Source organism: Anastrepha obliqua, chromosome 4 (assembly GCF_027943255.1).
Source record: "Anastrepha obliqua isolate idAnaObli1 chromosome 4, idAnaObli1_1.0, whole genome shotgun sequence".
In the NCBI taxonomy this organism is placed as follows: Eukaryota; Metazoa; Arthropoda; class Insecta; order Diptera; family Tephritidae; genus Anastrepha; species Anastrepha obliqua.
This window is the reverse complement of record NC_072895.1, coordinates 90,787,029-90,806,905: the sequence shown is the minus strand read 5'-3', so window position 1 is coordinate 90,806,905 and position 19,877 is coordinate 90,787,029.

The following is a 19,877-nucleotide window of genomic DNA, read 5'->3' as shown; positions in this document are numbered from 1 at the left end:
TCCTTACTCACGGTTGCTTTTTTATACAAGGGTTTTTGTTTCCCTTTTATCTGTTTATCCCTTATGTACACCTTATCCCCTACTCCATATTTCTTGGGTGTTTTCCTGTTTCTGTTCAGTCTGAGATTTCGCTGCTCTTGGTTTTTCTTAATTTGTGCTCGTATCTCTCTGTGAATCCTTTTCCTAAAGTCAGTAAAGCCCTGATAATTAATTCTAGCAGACCGATTGAAGAATATGTCACTAGGTTTTCGCTTAGTGACAGAATGAATTGTGGTGTTATACCGATCTACTGCAATATACAGCAATTCCTTTGGGTTAACATTTTTTAATTCCTGTCGCAGACAGCGGTATATTTCGAGGATCGTTGAGTGCAGCTTTTCTACTTGCCCGTTTACTTCACTTCTCTGAATAGGCGTCTGGTAAACGGTTATACCTAGCCCCTTGATATAATTGGTCACCACCGGACTCATGAATCCTCTTTCGTTGTCGGTTACCACCATCCTTGGAGCTGTGAAGTAATGAAGTAATTTCGCAAATTTGGTACGAAGAGTGATAGCCGAACGGTCTTTGATATGGAAAAACTTAGCGAATTTACTGAATTTGTCTATGCATGAAAGGAATTTCTCGCCCTGTAACTCAAAGATATCTACGTGAATTATTTCGCAAGGAAACTTCGGCACTGGAGTCTCTTTTAACGGTGGGACTGGTGGATGCCTGTCGTATTTATTTAATGAGCAGATTTGACACCTAGTAACGTGTGCTCGTAGTAAGCTCGCCATTTTTGGGAAGTAATAATTTTCCAGGATTTGTTCCCTCATTTCCTTGGCATTCCTATGAGCTCTACTATGTTCCCCTTCTATGATGCTTACCACTCTATCGTCGTTTGCTACATCCTCAACTATTCTTTGTGTTAGCCTTATTTTGTAATATAAAAAATTTCGTAAGTATAGGTCTTGGAGCAATTGTATTCGAGACTCTGGAATTTTTATTCCATTGATTACCGATGGATTTAAGCGTTCTTTCAGCACTTCGGTGAGTGTATTGCTGTTCAAATTTGGAAGAGTTACGTAGTGCCTGGTATACCCTGGATAGGGATTTTCTGTGCATATCAAATCACCTCCTTCCCTGAGAATTATTTGATTCCTAAATACATTGATTGGAGCTTCTACATGAGGGATGAGGTCTGATGCATCCTGATCTGCACTATGGATGGTGCCTGCTTCGCTTGCTGTAACGGTGGAAGAATCGCCAACACTATCGATTCTAAGGCTACCATTTCCCTCGCTAGCAGTTTCAGTTGTAGAATCGTCCTGAGGGTAATTTGTAGCAGTCGTGTGGTTGATTTGTCCTCGTATTCTTGACAAGGCGTCAGCCACGTAATTTGATTTACCCGGAGTGTAAATCAATTCGTGGTTATATTCCTCTATGCGAGATTTCCACCGTTTTAGTTTCGCGTTATGGTTCCTATTCCCAAGAGCGAAGGTAAGGGGCTGATGGTCTGTAAAGATTCGAATCTTCATAGCCCCATACAGGTATGAGCGCAAGTTATCCAGCGCCCATACAATAGCCAACATTTCTTTTTCGTTGGTGGCGTAATTTTCCTCGCATTTATTAAGGGATCGGGAAATGTAGGCAATTGGCCTATCCTTGCCGTGTTCCCCTTGAGAGAGGACGGCTCCTATGGCATATTCTGACGCGTCTGTCGTTAAATTGAATGGTTTCTCGAAATCGGGAAATGCAAGAACTTCAGACGAGGTGAGGAGTTCCTTCAGACTATTAAAAGCTCTTAAAGCCGGATTATCTAGTGTTATTAAAACTTTGCTTGACTGATTCGCTTTTACCTGTGCATTTTCTCCACGGGTTAGGTTGGTAAGTGGCTTGGCTAGTTTGGCATAGTCTTTAATGAATTTGCGGTAATATGAAGTCATACCTAAGAAACTCTTTAATTCCTTCAAGGATTCTGGAGGTGGTAGGTCGATAATTGCTTTGACTTTGGATTGATCCGGGCGAATTCCCTCAGAAGTGATAATGTAACCTAGAAACTCGACCTCGGTTTTTACGAACTTCGTTTTTTCCAAATTTACTCGTAAATTAGATTCATTTAATCTCTCAAATACCTTGGCGACATTTTTGACATGCTCCTTAAGGTCTTTCCCAAATACGACGATGTCGTCAATATAAACGTAACATATCTTTCCAATAAATTCTTTTAGTACGTCGTCGATCATACGTTGAAAAATTGCTAGGGCATTTTTCAGCCCAAAGGGAAGTCGCAAAAACTCGTATTTCCCGTTCATGGTCGAGAAAGCTGTTTTTTGTATATCGGATTCCTTCATCAGGATTTGATGAAAACCCGATGTTAAATCAATTGTGGTGAAGAACTTCGCATTTCCTAAATTCGCCAATGTTGCGTTAATGTCCGGAATTGGATAGGCATCTGAGATTGTCACTGCATTTAATCTCTTAAAGTCCACTACCATCCTATATTGCTTTTCACCATTGGGTTTTGGTTTTTTAGGGACAACCCATATTGGGGAATTATAGGGGCTTTTGGAAGGGCGGATAATGCCTTCCGCCAATAATTCGGCTACTTGTTTTTCCACTTCACTTCTCATATTGATAGGATAGGGGTAACTCTTTGTGTAAATGGGGTCATTAGTTGAGGTGTTTATCTCGGCCTTAACTGAAGTCTTTGCACTAATATTGTCGCTTAAGGGCTCAAATAGTTCAGAGTATTTTTCAAGCAAGGAGTTTACTAATTCGATTGCGTTGTCCGGTATGTCCGTTGTCCGCAATAGGTGGAGACTGTTTACTACCTTATTCCTAAGCGTTATTTTTATCCCCGGCCTAATAGTTAAAATATGATTTTTCCTGTCTATGACTGCGCCAAGTTGTTTCAGGGTATCGTCCCCAATAATGCCGTCAAATGACTCGAGGCCTGGGAGTACATAGAAGGTCAGTATGTCCTCGTTTCCCACACACTTAAATAATTTCGCTCTTACTGCTTTATTTATTGTCAGTGGTCCTGCTACTGTTTGGACATTAAAAGGCGATTCGATTAGTTTGGTGTTGGTTTGCAGATTTTCTTTTATATAGTTCATGTTGGAGCCTGTGTCTATTAGGAAGTTAAGTTGCTTATTATTCGTGGCCACATACGTAAAATATGGCACACTTGACAGGATTTCCGTCTTCTCACCTATATGAAATAAGCAGGAAGACCCTCCGTTAAAAAATTTTCCTCGGTCTCATCGTGTTGTGCGAGTTTTTCCTCACATTGAGCCCCTTCAAGGCTTGCTTCTAAGTTGAAAAGCTTCTGTTGTTTGGGCAGTCCCCCGGCTGACGAAGATGGTCCCCTTTTATCAGCATTCCATTTCCTCGGGCGGTTCATATAATTGGCCTGTCGTGTCTGAACCGTGCCATCCACTTCCATTTTAACTACCGGATTTTCTGAGTTATTGACTCCGCCAGCTCTCCATTGCATGTTATTATTATTCACCTGGAAATGACCCGAGCCAAATGGTTTGTTTGCCCAATTGTTATAAAAACGTGTCCTGGGTGGAATTGGGGGTCGCTGATTTGAAGCGGACATGGCATTCCTTGGAACCACTACCTTATTAAAGGTGTTAGCGTGGATAAGGGTATTCCTCATTGTCAAATTTTGTATATCGAGGCAGGCTGAGTATGCCTCTGGCAACGATCGCGGCTTTTGTATAATTAACATCTTCGAGAGTTCAGGATTCAGGCCACGAATAAATACGTCCAACGCCCGATTCCTATAAGTTCCTATTAGGACATTTACTGTTTCCTCAGAGTACTCGTCCGTTTTAATTTTATTGACTATGAGTGACAACTGATGGTTAACAGTTGCATAAAACTCGTCAAGTTTCGAACCCTTTTGCGTCAATTGGTTTAATTGATGTTCGAGGGTTCGGATATCCCTCTTGTCAGCGTAATGAAGTGACAGCACTCTTTTTACCTCCAACCAATCGTTATTGAAAATATTGTGTGACACCAGGGCGGCATCGGCCCTACCCCTAATTTTTTGCCTTATATGCTGCACTATTGACCTATACAATGGTTTTCCTTTAATTGTCTCATAATCTCTAAGAATTGACTCTACATTGTTGAGCCAGGAAATGTATTGTGAGGGGTTCCCCTCAAAAACTTGAATTTCCTTTACACAGTCGGGGAGTCTGCCTATTTCTCTAAGCTCTTCCTCCGTCATCGGAGCCCTAGCAATAACCGTGGGCCTTACTTCTTCGGCAGGACTCAATTGGGTAAAGTCAAATATCTTCTCTGCCAGTTTTTGCTCTATGAGCGAGATCGACCGCCCCAATTCGCCATTTGAGCCCTCCAATGCTCCTAATCGATTATGGAAATTTTTTAGTTGATCGAGGATAGCGTTAACCGCCCCATTTAATTCAGTAATTGACTTCTTCAGGTCCTCCATTTTTTAATTCTTTACCTAAACCTTAAGGCACAGTACAATAGAAAAAAGAATGATAAATTTATTTATTTTTTTCTGTTTTATCGGCACGGCACGGCACGGAATTGTTTTTTGCTTAATATCGACTTTGCTTCCTTACAGGATTTTTTCCATTCGGATTCTTTCGGTTCTTTCCTCCGTTTTGGTTTTCCCTTTGTTTTCTTCTCTCTCTCCTATAGATGAGAATAAACTATTTTTTTAATTGTTTAATATTCTTGTTAATGAATAAAATTTTTTTTTTTTTTTTTTTTTTTTTTTTTTTTTTTTTTTTAGGAAAGCAAAGTCTTATGTTTTGTTTTTTGTTTTTTGTTTTTTTTTTTTTTTTTTTTTTTTTTATTATTAGGTCACGGAAGGGCTATGTTATCCTTTTTAGTCACCCGCAATCAGATTGCAGACAACCTACTAAGGCACAGCTTGCTTCACCCAGCTTGGCCCCATTGCAATCTCCAATGTGGAAGGTGTAGCATGACTACTATTGCGGGCACACAAGACTGTAACCGATCGACATTATAGTCGCAGGAGTCCGTCCTAGTAGGCGTAGGCATACGGCCTCCTGTGGCAATTCTAATGCCACCGAGTGCAGACGAAAAATCGCTGTGGTGCAGTAACAAGTAATACTTTATTTATTTTCTTTTAACCTCGTGAGTAAATTGCCAGGAGGGTCCCCCCGTGGGTGGTGAATCGCTGAGCAATATTACTCCGAGTTGTATATTTATTTATTTGTTTTATTTCATTGACAAATTTAGCAATTTTCCTTTCGTCCTCGTGAGTAAATTGCCAGGAGGGTCCCCCCGTAGGTGGTGAATCGCTGAGCAATATACTCCGAGTTTTACATTTATTTATCGCAGTCGTGCAGTTATAAGTAATATTTTCTTTTATTTAATTCACAAATTTTAGCAGTTTCCTTTCATCCTCGTAAGTAAATTGCCAGGAGGGTCCCCCCGTAGGTGGTGAATCGCTGAGCAATATACTTCGAGTTTTATATTTATTTTATAATTATTTTTTTTATTCGAAAGAGAAAGAAACCTACTTTCACCAAGCATTCACCCTTCACTGCACCTCACAAAATTATCGTCGCACTCCGCTCCATTTTGCCGGATATTCCCTTATTAAACAGGGAAATCCTTTGTGAAGCCCGCATTGCGGCTGTTATTTTGCACAAGTGCGGCTTCACATTGCGGAAGGGCATTTTCAAGTGTTCGTGATTTTTCGTTTTGCGCCGTGAATCGTCGAGAGTTTTTTTGTTTAACACTTAATTTGATTTAATTTGAATTTATTTCAAATTCAGTTTTAATTTCCATTTAGTTATCTTCTATTATTGTTTAATTTTCACTCGAGTTGTTTCCTTTTATTTTTACCATAGTTTTAATTTCAGTTATATTTACTTTATTTGTTTAATTCTATTCAATTCTAATTTTAAATTTATATTTACTTTTTATTTCATATCATTATATTTTATTTTAGTTTATTTTACTTTAATTTCATTTTTTAATTTATTTTAAATTTAATTTCATTTGAACTTAATTTATTTTTTGTTAATTTACATTAAAAAATTTACTTTAGCTAGGATCCCAATTTTAGTTTCCTGTCTAATTTCAATTTGGTTTTAACTATAATTTGATTTATTTTATTTTATAAGATTTAATTTTATTTTCCATTCATTTTATTTTATTTCTTCACATTTTTTTATAACACGGCGCACTCACTTTTTCACTTTCACTTTTTGCCACTTCCTTTACACCACAAGGATTCCTTTGCGGATCCTTTACACTACAAGGATTCCTTTGCGGAGATCCTTGTTAGGTACCCCATCTTTTTGAAAAAAAAAGAGGGGTCCCTGCTCGGGCGCCAGTTAAGGTGCTCCCTTCAGGGAGCACCAAAAAATTAAAGTTGGGGGCCAACCACTTGGCCCCTTTTCCATACTTACTCCTGTTTTGCAGCAAGTGAAAATACGTTGAGGTTTTCTTCAGTCCAGAACTAAGAGTGTATTGACAATTTATTCTTATGCTTAAGCTAAGCTAATTCTTAATCTAACATATTGCTGACATAGCGGTTCACACGGTGCAGCGGCGGTTATATACTAACGCTGCTGCGCATGTGTCATCTGATACGCATTGCTAGCGAATCGCAGTCAGGTAGCTGCCTTAATTTGCTGACATAGCGGTTCACACGGTGCAGCGGCGGTTATATACTAACGCTGCTGCGCATGTGTCATCTGATACGCATTGCTAGCGTATTGCAGTCAGGTAGCTGCCTTAACTTATATGAAGGAAAAAATGTATGGTAATATTTACCACATACCTTATAAGATATGTTGTATACTAATCTATGTATATAAACATGCATATACATATACAATTTCGCGCAATTTTCAAAAAGAACAAATCTATATGTAAAGATGCATAAAAGTCATATGGACATATCAAATGTACGAATCTATTCCGTACGCAAGCAAATGTAAGCTAATGTGCTTGAACTGCAAGCGAGAGCGCGGAACGAACGACAAAGAGCACAATCGGCCCCCGCGTTCGGCAACGTTCGACATTTGGCTCTGTCCTACTTGAGTGGGCATATATATGTATGTATGTGCGCATATGTAGGTATATAAATTCACATACTTGTATTTGCATATGCCTTCTTCCTGTGTGCATGGTAATGAACCATTTCTCTGTTGAGAATAGGACGATGATAGAAAAAGTAGGAAATGAAAGGGAGTGTTTCGAGTGTAAAGTGCCTTGAAAAAGGCAAATCGATGATGGTGCCTCTTAGTGTTGTTGACTTATTAACGTCTGATGCACAATCGAAATTGAAGATATCTTTCATGAATTTGATAAATGTTTCGTAATTTTGCACGTTTGTGTAAATGTAACTTGACCTATTCCTTTGCAATTCGATTTACCTCCTCCTCTATATCCATATAAAATATCTATCAAACAAATAAAATTAAATTTTTTTTTTTGAAAATTGCAACCATTCCATCAATATTTTCTTATGACGTTGTCACGTTAAACTATCGTCAATAAACCGACTTTACAGACAACCTCTTTTTTTGGTCAGTGAGGTTGGGTTCAAAACGCCTTCGCACTTACAGCGACCGTAACCTACTGCGTCGAGTAGTGTGGCCGCTAAAACAATCCCTCCTTCTCTTCTGGTGAGACTCCCTTCCTGCGACTACTTTCTGCATTGCCTCGAGAGCGCCCAGATCGACGTCCAGTCCTGGCGTGGCATCGCCAATCTGACCCTCAGAGCATCTCTCTCCACGAACCATCTGTCGCTATTAAGAAACGTGTATTTGGCGTCTCAAATGGGTCTGGTGATGAACGAGGACAAAACGAAGTATCTCCTGTCATCAAACAAATAGTCGGCGCACTCGCGTATCGGCACCCACATCACTTTTGAGAGTTATGATCGCGAGGTTGTAAAGGACTTCGTTTATTTAGGAACCAGCATTAACACCGATAACAATGTCAGCGTGGAAATCCAACAAATAATTTCTCTTGCCAACAAGTGCTCCTTTGGATTTAGTAGGCAATTGAGTAGTAAAGTCGTCTCTCGACGAACAAGACTAACACTCTACAAAGCTCTCATCATGCCCGTCCTAACGTACGGCGGACGATGACAATATCCGATGAGGCGTCACTTGAAGTGTTTGAAAGAGAGATTCTGCGCGAGATTTTTGGACCTTTGCACGTTGGCAACGGCGAATATCGCAGGCAATGGAACAATGATCTGTATGAGCTTTACGACGACATAGATATAACGCAACGAATAAAGATCCAGCGGCTGCGTTGGATGGGTCAAGCCGTATGGCTCTGAAAGTATTCGATGCGGTACCAGCTGGTAGCAGAGGAAGAGGAAGGCCTCCTTTGCGTTGGCAAGCTCAGGTGGAGAAGGACTTGGGTTCACTTGGTGTGTCCAACTGGCGCCGCTTAGCACGAGAAAGAAACGACTGATGCGCTTTGTTAAACTCGGCCTAAATCGCGTAAGCGGTTATCGCGGCAATTAATAAGAAGAAGTGTTCGGTGTCATCGCTCGGTGCTTCGCAATATATGCACCTGGGGTCACTTACCTTACCCATGCGGTATAGGTATTTCCGGAAATATTCGTGGCTCGAGAGGAACTGAGTCATCAAATAGCCCAGTTCGCCATAGCTCCTTTGAGTCTATTTGCTTACAGTAGGAATCAACTTCGCCGTTCATCTGCACTCGATTCAGTGTTCCATCGGCTTTGACACCGCTGCGTAGCTTGTCATCTCCGTTCCACAATACTAGTGATTACGTGTTTTTTCTTGGAGTCCCACGCATCCATTAGTTCCCGAGCTACGAGGTCGACGGATATCTCCGCACAGATCACAATGACTGCTGCGCCAGAGACAGTGCGGAAGGCTGAGGCAACTCTGAGTGCCATTGTGCGCTGCATAACCTGCCTCCAGTGCTTTGCGCTTGGCTTTGTAGTTCAGCACAATTCCCCATACTTCGCTGCCGTACAGGATAATTGAGATTGTGGCCGCTATAACCAGCGACTCTTGCTCGGTTTTTGCTCTGTGTTGGTCCACCGATGCTCGTCAATGGTCTGCTCAGAATTCGCGAGACCTTCGCTACTCTAGTAGCCGTGTACCGTAACTGGGCCCAGAACGTAAGCCTGCAATCTAGTTGAATGCCTGCAATCTGGTTGTCTTGCCAGTTCGTCGTCACTATGACCAGATACCCAGATTATTCTTATGTCGAAGAATTCTGATGCAATCGAAAGTGGGACTAGGCATTCCCTGACCAGTTTCGAGTGCATCATAATAGAGCCTAGGACCCTAATTGTTGCTTAGCTATCGGGCGAAATATTTACCTTCTTAACAGTTATTACGCAAGTAAGTAGCCAGTCAGCTGCTTCTTTGATTGCAGCCACCTCTGCTTGGAACAGAGTGCAGTGATCCGGTAACCTGAATTTGAGTTTGATGGGGAGCTCTTTGCGGAATACTCCTCCTTCAACCGTACCGTCCAACTTCGAGCCATCCGTAAACAGGTTAACCAGGCCCTGTCCCCACGAGTTGCCCCCGGTCCACGCCTGGTGGAGAGAGTTCCGCTTGGACTAAGTGAGAGTACAACGAAAAAGGTTCCGAATCTCTCGTCTGAATGTTCCTCAAATAATGGGGTTTTAATACCTTTACAGCCCATTAAGTACTGCGATCGCGCGGTAAACGAATGAGCGTTCTCTAAATTGGATTTTGGCACAGCTGCAGAGTTGAAGAGAAGGTTGAGAATGTCGAGCTTTATCGCTGGCTTTATTCCGTTCTTGTCATTTAAAACAAAATTGTTTAAATCTTTAGTCCATCCAGACTTTCGAAATTTCCAGAAAACTTCACTTTCAGAGTTTCTCTAAGAAAACGTTGCAAAAGGACGGAGCCTCCGTCTTATACACTAGGTCGCGTGACCTAAGTCATACTTCTCTGCAACCTGTGCAATGCAACAGCCACTATTACCAACCCCAACCGATACCAAAAACGTTTTATACATCAAATCACTTTAAAATTCAAAAAATCTCTCCACTTTCCTAACACTTCCCCACACTTTTTCACACTCTCCTAACACTCTAATCTCTTCCAAGTCTCTGAAATCAATAAACACCCGCCTGACACTCGTTTTAATATTAAGCTATAATTACAAACTACTTTCACCTCCCATTCCCATTACATCCCAGCCGCCTAACCCTATTCGCTATTCATACAAAAATTCTCATTACAGTTGGCTGAAGCATGAAACAATTAAATCGTATGCGCATCCGCGTTGCATTTTATAATCCCGTTCCCCGTCGAACCCAAAACAACAATGTTTGCATAACAAACTAGCTGACAAGGACACGCTCGACTGAGTATAGATGCATGTGCGCATGTGTATGTGTGCCTATCATGTTTACTTAGAACTCGAGACGAGCTGTTCGTCAACACAAACTATCGCGACAATTTACAACTACTTGTTTAAGCGTAATGAAATGCAAACGGCAGGCGGAAGGACCAAAACGGGTGAGCGGGCGGTGCCAACGCGGTGGATGTGACTCGGCGGGTATTAATGGCATTTTCATGCATGTCAGCCGTGGAATACAGTGACAGTAAAGCCCTTGCCAACGCGATGATGAGCGCGATAACGACAACTTTTGCTGCTGCTGCTGCTGTTGGTAAGCATCAGGCTTAGCCTCGTTGAGCTAAGATGAGTCAGGTCAGTGCAGGCGACATGGATAATGATTTTAAATGTATCCCGCTAACATCCGTTGCAACGAAGTACTGTAGTAGTTAGCTTAAAAGTCAAAAGTGAAGTCCTTTCAGCAAAATTTATGTGCACAAAGTAGAAAAAAACCATTATTAAAGTATGGTAAAGAGCGAGAAGCTTTTAAACGCGGACAAGGCGCGTTGGGAGACGAAAGAATGGTGGCTAAGCAAACTGAGATGTGTTCAGTGTACAACAGGAACCCGTAAAAAAGTGTACTATTTCCTGAAGTTCCTGGGGTTTCCTGAGTTTTAGAAAAAAAAAATATTTTTTTTATTAGGGCAGATGCTAGGTAAGGTAAATTAGAACTGGTGGCCCGGATGAACTATGGCATAAAATACCTTTTATCGGTTAAATGCGCTTAGAGTCTCTGGAAATACAAAAACGAAGATGATAGTTTAAATAAATAAATTACCACATCCGTGAGAGTATTTCTGGTTATGACATAACAAGGGCATACGAGAAATAGAACGGCGTCAAGCGACAAATTCTGTTATTAATATAATACATATAATAAAAATGAAAAATCAACTCAGAAGTGGATGCCTTAAAAACGAGTTGTTCAATGCCTTCAACATCTTCTTCAGGCGTTGAAAAACGTTAACCTCACATTTTATTTTAGCTCTTCGGGAACAAAAAGAAATCATTAAGTATCAAGCTGCATAGCCAGGGGATATATACCAAGATCATGGAGGGCCGTGAGGGTTGCCTTTATACCGAAGGCAGGCAAGAGTTTGCACATCTCCCCTAAGGACTTCAGGCCAATCAGTCTTTTATCTTTCTTTCCTCGGGGTCGGTTGTCGCATACCCAACATGCTTATTGTAAGGATAGATTGGTGAAATCTGCCCTGTATAATTGTGAAAGAGATTGAGGAGTCTGTTTTTGGAAAGGAGTTTGCGATGGGCGCCTTCCTCGACATTGAGGGGGCCTTTAATAACGCCCTCCTGGAGGCAATTACTAGGTCTCGGGTAAACTGGGGATCGGAACCTACCTTATAAGATTTATCTACAGAATGCCTAGCGACAGAATAGTCGCGGCAGAGTGGGGCGGCATCTCCATCCGCTGGCAGGTGAGGAGGGGCACTCCGCAAGGTGGCGAGGGGGGGCTGCGGGGTAATTACCTACGCGGATGACGTGGCACTAATTGTTAGAGGAAAATTTGTGGATACTCTGTATAATTCTCTACTCTTATTCCATCAAGGGAAGAGTGGACGGGGGGTTGCACTTGGAGACAGGGCCTGGTGAACTTATTCACGGATGGATCGAACTTGGAAGGCGAAGTTGGCGGAGGAGTTTTTTACGAGAAGCTTGTCATCAGACTCAGAATCAGGTTATAGGACCTCTGCAGTGTGTACCAGGCAGAGGTAGCCGCAATTAAGGAGACAGCTGATTGGCTACTCACATGCGTACTAACAGTCAAGAAAGTAAATATGTATTTACTCCGGCATCCAGGCGTCAATAAGGACCCTCGGGTCAAAGACGGTGCGTTCGAAACAGGTCAGGGAATGCCTGCCCTCACTTTCGACTGGGTGCGAATTCTTTGACATATGCCTCATATGGGTACCTGGTCACAGCAACATTGCGGGAAACTGCGAGGCGGAAGAGTTGACCAGACAGAGCACATTGGGGGTGATTTCCCCGCGAAGGGAGTGAATTGGGATCCCCCTGACTGCCTGCGGTCTGCTCCTACAAAGATGGGCTTCGCGCCAACTCAACGAGCGTTGGACAAGTGCACAAACTTGTAAGGTAGCGAAATCCTTCAGGCCATGTGTGGATCGGTGCCGCTCGGGCGAACTTCTGAGGTTGAGAAAAAATCAGCTCTCGAATCTCGTGGGTTTTCTCACAGGATACCATGCGCGAGGAATGCATGCAGTGAGACTTGGAATTATCTCGAGTCCTTTTTGCGTCGGATGTATGGAGGATGAGCAGGAATCATCTCAGCACCTTCTCCTTAGCTGCCCTGCTCTGACGGGATTAAGATCTAGGCATCTCGATTCTTACTCCTTTGTTACGCCTGCTGATACAGCTGGCGTTGACATTAAAAATCTGATGAATTTCATCAGCAGCACAAAGCTGTTGGCGCAAGCGCAGCACAGTCATCGTTCATAATCCACACACTCTAAACCCATCCTCCGAACCATCTCATCACCACCTCTCCCCGCTCTCTCTTTAGCTTTGACCAAGTGTGCTTATTCCAACCTAACCTGGCCTCAGGTTTTCTTTGTTTCCTCGAAAACTTGAAGCAAACAAATGGTTGTATCACTCTCAATGTTCTAAGGTTTTTTACTGGTGCAGTTGCGACAGAGACAAGATTTTCCGAAAAGACAGGCGACCATTTGCTTTGGGATGCTTCTTCCGTGAACTACTTCTATTGGATTAGGCTCGTCTTCGAACGTCCACACTGTCGATTGCTGTTTCGTTTTCTGCTCATATATGCATATAGGTTCCAAATTTTTCACCAGTTACGAAGTCGTAGAGGTGCTTTGAACTACCGCTGTTGAATTTCTTCATCGTTTTTGTAGTTGCAGCAATCTACTCGAGTGCTTCTTGACGGCCAAATGTTCATGCAATATTGAATGTATGCTGGTCCAACTCATACATAAGGATGCCTATATCTCGTCATATGTTACATGACGATTTTGCGTTATCAGTTGACGCCTCGCATCGATTGCTTCGGACATAACATCCGTGAAGACCGTCAAAATTCACGAAATTCATCCAGAAAGGATCGACAGCCACCGTGGAACTCGCTGTACCAGCATTTCACAGTTTGGAGCTATCTAAAACGTAATAGCTCAGGCAAGCGATACGCCAAGCGTTTAGAATTACTAGCGACACTGGACATAAGAAAAGCTCTCAACTGTTTAGGATGTTGCGACCTAATTGAAACCTTAAAGACAAAATTTTATTGAAAATTATCTAATTATTATCTGTCTAAGCAATCGCGTATTCTTATACGAAACCCGCGAAACATGCAAGACAAAGCACATAACAGCAGGTGCGACCCAAGGATTAATACTCGGACCTGAACTTTGGAATATAAGCTATAATGGAATTCTTCGAATAGATATGCCTCAGAATGGGCATCTAGTTGGATACGCAGACGACTTTGCAGCCGAAATAACTGCTTTAAACACTGACGAAGTCGAAAGGAAGTTAAAACATGTGATAATTCGAGTACTGGCGTGGCTAGAAAACCACGGATTAAAACTGGCCACAGAGAAAACAGGGCTAATCCTCTTAACCAACAGACGTATCCCATTCGATGTAGATATGCAAGTACTCGGTGCCACTTTATTGGCAAAAAGAGTGGTCAAGTAGGAGTGCAACTAAACGCAAGATTAACTTACTGGGCGCACATAAATCATGCTACCACAACAGCTGTCAAAGTAAGCGGCATGTGAAGGATGCTCATGGCAAACATTGGAGATCCCACTCAGAGTAAGCGAAAACTTTTCATGGACACGACAAACTCAATTCTTCTATATGGATGCGAAATATGGGCAGATTCGCTAAGGGTGAAATGCTGGCGAAAAACTTTGCAATCGGTGCAACGCCCCTACGCTCTCCGAGTGGCTGTTTCATAAGGAGCAGCGGTTTTAGTTATCAGCGAAACCATCCCTATAGAACTTTGAGCAAAAGAGCTCGAACTGTGTTGGCAGGCAAAAATCTAAGGGATTTCAGGACCATGCTTCTTCGACATTAACATTCAAACGCTCACACTTCGGCAGGCAAGAAGGAACTCTGAACGGTACGGCAGATGGACTGCAAGACTAATACCCGATTTAGAAAAGTGGGTAGAAAGAAAGCAGGGTGAGGTTAACTACTACCTCACATAGTTCTTGTACGGTTATGGGTTCTTTCGCAAGTATTTGTAGCAAATGGGAAAGTTCAACCTACCAAATTGTATTTATGGCGATACTGAACACTTCTTCAAATACAAGAGATGGAACACAGAGAGAACAACTATCGGTGTATGTAGAAATAATCGTGGAAGTGATGTTAGGCGAAGAAAAACGGATTGCCGTCGCAAATCATGTTGAGGATATTATCCCAAAAAAGAGGCATGAAATCGAAACTTATGTTGAAGCGACTTAGGCATGTGTTTTGGGAAGCAGGTAACCTTGATCGCTGGGTGAGTAAGTGTATAAGTCCGTCTTAGGACGCCGTCTTGGACCTCTACCTCGAAACAATGCGTAAGCAGTCTCGGGGGTGGGAAAAAAATGCAAGAGAGCGGGAGGGATGTTTTAGTGGAATCAAACGCACGTAGTAACGACCGCCAAAACACGAAAAAAAAAAAAAAAAAAAAGGTGTGGCGCTTAGACGTCAAGAGTAAACATGAACAGCTCGTAAGTGAAAACGTGATTCGCAGTCTGTGTCGGAAAAAAGGAACCGTGATGATGAAGTATAAAAGGTATATATTCAAATTTTTTTGCGGCCACCGTTGCCGAATGGGCTGGTGCGTGATTACCATTCGGAATTCACAGCCAGGTCGTTGGTCCGAATCTCGGTGAAAGCAAAATTAATAAAAACATTTTTCTAATAGCGGTCGCCCCTCGGCAGGGCAATGGCAAGCCTCCGAGTGTATTTCTGCCATGAAAAAGCTCCTCATAAAAATATCTGCCGTTCGGAGTCGGCTTGAAACTGTAGGTCCCTCCATTTGTGGAACAACACCAAGGCGCACACCACAAATAGGAGGAGGAGCTCGGCCAAGCACCTAACAGAAGTGTACGTGCCAATTATTTATTTTTTTTTTTTATGTACAAAACTACGAGTCGCAATTACTCATCGTTGTCGAGTTTAGCCTAGCATCTTCTTTATGCTTTGAACCAGCTTTTCTGCGTAGCTCGTCGACAAACAGGACTAGATTTTGCGAACTTTACGCACGAGTTGCTTTGAATCATGGACTTTACTTCCGGCAAGATGCGTTTTCATAATTCCCCTCACATTTTCAATGAGGCTGACTTCTGGGGACTGGGAAGGCCAGTCCAATATGTACTGTGACACCATTTTCTTGTGTTGGTGTTTCTCAATGTATTTTTCTGAGAGCATTGGTTTTGATGATGTGGGACGGCAGGATATGTTCGCATCCTTCAGGCGACGTTCGATGGTTTTGATACTCATATCTATTCCCTTTTTAGCAAGAACCGGCCGTGATCGACGTAGTCACAAAGAAGGGTCCCGCTTAAAAAGTTGGACGATCACTTTATTCTGTTTTTTGTCGTCACTCGCTTCAAGATGCGCTCGGAAAAGTCATTAACATTTTTTACACTTTATCGCTGATTCCACATCACAACAAACTTTTTTGATTTTTTAAGCACTTTTGCAGCCGCGGCGTAAGATGGTTTTGGCCCTTTCCAGTGCGTGCATCAAAATACCGCCTCAAAACGCTTCGAGAATTCCTCACTCTTTTTTGTTTGGTTGCGTTTACGGCAAAGTTTCGAATGACACTAACCTGATTTAGCACTGGCGTCGTAGCCCTTGAGTGGGACTATTTCGCAACAAAAAGCAGATCGGAATATATCTGAAAGTTACAAGAAAAAAAACGGTTCTTTTCTTCTGACACAGACTGGATAACTTTACTACAGAAAATACTAAAATTTTATAAACAAATATCGAATATGAAGCTCATAGCAAGTGGTGTTGCAAAGACGCAAAGTACAAGAGGTAACCCTCGCATGCAATGCTATCATATCGAATATTTCTGTCAACATAATGCTATATACACACATACATATGTCGCTTTCCTTCCACTTTTTCTTCTACTTTATTTCTTTTCATCAAAAAGAACCGGAAATTTCGCTTTCACTCTCAAGAAACACTTGTAAAACTTTCTAACAAAATCGCATTGACAATAATTGGACAAATATATGTCGAGCGCAGAGACCGATTCATCAACTGCAGGAGCACAGCCAACCACAAAAACCTAAATAATTCCAGAATAAAAGAAGAAAAACCAACAAATCGCTGCTTAGTTGGCACAAGCAAAAACATTTTTACAAAATAAAACGAATTTCTTTTTCACAATCAAACCAAATGCCAGAATAAAAGTGAAACTTGCAGCACACAGCGCCAGGCACCTCAACAATTCACAAAAATGTGTAGGTATGTACATACATACTTACATATTACATATGTACATATTACTTATGCGCTGAGTGGCCACTCAAGTGGCATAGTGGTGGTACACTCATACGCGTACAAGTGGAATTGCCTGCGACAACGCAGCACTTAAATGCGCGACAGTTCCCATGGCGTCACTTTAGCGCCGCTAGCACAAATCGCAACACACACATCTACACGCACACACACATGAATATTTAAACATGTTCACATCACGTAGAAGAAAAAATTGTTTGTTTTGAGCTTTGCTTTTGCGATTTTGTAGACGCAGCAAATACATCAAGCCCCAAATAAAGGCAATAATGATGGCGTCTAACAAAATGCTGATGCTTAAGCAAAAACTGCCAGACTGAAGCGTAGCAGTCTCTGCATCACTTTGGGGAATTGGCTTGACAGTTGAACTTGTCATACAGCTTCCTAAGGTAATTTACGTTGAGCCGAGGATAAGTGTCGAGTGTACGTAGTAATGAGAAGTACTTGATGAATGAGTTGTGCTTGATGGGATGGTGAAGCGAATGAAGCGAATGCGTTTTATTAAAAAAGTCAATCAATTTAAAAGGGCCACGCAAATGAAGCTAGCCATGAGAAATTGTGCAGCGCATATTGTTATTGCTTGTTAGGTTCTATTCTTTAGAAAAGGCGCCCGAATTTGTTTTCTTTGAACACAAGAAATCTCAGAGGTACACGACACTCACATTCATGTCAGGCAAATAGCGCGCATTTTTGAATTAGTTGTATTGAGAAGGAATCAGCTGCTTTCTATATTTTTAGACAAAGTTTCAGATTCATCACGGAGCTGAAAAAGCTTGAGTAATCATTAATTTTGTATTGGGTTGGCAACTATAAGTAAATGCGGGCAGGTGAACCAACTTAAACAACATCAAAAGTTGATATTCATCAAAGGAAGGTTTTGTTATCAATTTGGTGCGATTACAAAGGAATTGTCTACTTTGAACTCTTACCACGCAACCGAAAGATCAATTCTGATGTTTACATTGTGCAACTAACGAAATTAAGTAATGCAGTTGAAGAAAAGCGGCCCGAATTAACAAATCGAAAAGGTATTGTATTCCATTATGACAATGCAAAGCAACATACATCTTTGGCCACTTTGGTTGGGATGATTTGTCACATCCACCAAAGAGTCCTGACCTTGCACCATCTGATTAATTTTTGTTTCGATCTTTACAAAACTCCTTGAATGGTAAGAGTTTCAATAATGATGATGATGTTAAAGCGTTCCTCATTCAATTTTTTGCTAACTGCTAGCAGAAGTTTTAGGAACGTAGGATTATGACGCTGCCTGAAAGATGGCAAAAGGTCATTGAATAAAATGGGTAATACATTACAGAATAAAGTTATTTAGTTCATGGAAAAATTGTCTTTGATTTTCTAAAAAGCATTTGCAATTACTTAGTTGCCAACCCAATAATTTCCCCTTCTCTTTCTACGTTTTTCTTTGTATGCCTTAAGTATAATAGACAGCCATGCCTGAGGTCTTTGATCTCCTTTTTCGATCTCCTGGCCTATATTAATCGAATCCAATATGAAGGGTGACTTGTATTATGAAAATCGACGCTCTGTGAAAAGTGTTCATCGCGCGCTCAAGCCAACTTATGATGTACATAATCGTCCTACGTTTTTAGTTTAAGGGGTTACATGGGTTTCGTCAGTTAAAAAAGGCTAATTTTAAATATTTTTTTTTTCTACGTAAAAAATTATTTATTTAATTAAAACTTCTTTCTGTCTTATAGATACATATTTTAAGAATAATTTCTGAAATTTTCAAAAAAAAAAAAAAATTAAAACTCTTCCATCGTGACGTCATTTCCCGCGACCCCTCGAAAAAAAGGTGCGTCCGCGTTGTCAGTATTACTCCTGACAGGATCATCGAAAATGAGAATACAAAACCAAGTGTTTTAGTTAAGACCATAAACTCGTGCTTGAACGAAGGAAAGAAAAAAAAGTAAAAATTGGAATTTTAGCAGACATTTTTCTAAAAAAATGAAAATTTCGGTCAAATTGGCTTGACATTTTGTTTTTTTTTAAATAGTTGTAATTGAAAAAAAAAACAATCCTTCGTCCAAGCACGAGTAAATTGTATCCCGAATACCTGTGTAAAATTTCATCAAGATCAGTTGAATAGTTTTCGAGAACATTTGACAACCCACTTTGAGAACACGGTTCCGAGAAAAACGCGTTTAAAGTTTTGGGTAACAATACAAGTAACAACAGTGAATGGCGAACGCTATAGTGGCATGATAAACGACTTTTTCATGTCGGAAATTGAAGCTCGTGATCTCCATAACATTTGATTCCAAGGTTCCAACAACCCCGCGCTACTTGCCATACATCCATTGAAACAATGGATTTAGTGCGTCGTCATTTCGGTGAGCACTTTATCTTTCGTCTCGGACTAGTGAATTAGCTACCAAGATTCTGTAATTCGCAACTTTAGACTTTTATTTGTGGGGTATATGAAGTCTTAATGCTTTGTAGATATACCCACTCCAATTGCAGCATTGCAAGACAATATTACGAAATACCAACTGAAGTCCTCCAGCAAGTCATACAAAATTGGTGTTTACGTATGACCAAATTACGGCGCAGCTGCGGCCAATATTTGAAAGGAATTATCTTTAAAAAATAAATGTCATGAATAGTTCTACACAGAGATTACAAGAATTCAATCAATTTGATTTTTTGTGTTTTTATTTCAACTTAAAATCCGATACCTTTAAATTGATCACCCTTTGTTATCCTCTTCTCGCTTAGTAAAGAAATTCGTTGTTTTGAGAGCGTTAATGTAGAATAATCCGATTATGTCTCTGAGCACCTTTTCTATGTACTAAATTGGCTTTCAAAGATTCTTACGAGCTGTTATTAATTTTTTTTTACATCGCGTTTGTGAGGTCCCTTTCATATTTGTTTATCCGGAACAAATTTTTTTTGGCGATTTCACACCAACTTTTTCATTTTCAGCAAAGCTCAAGTCTCAAAGGAACTTAACAGAT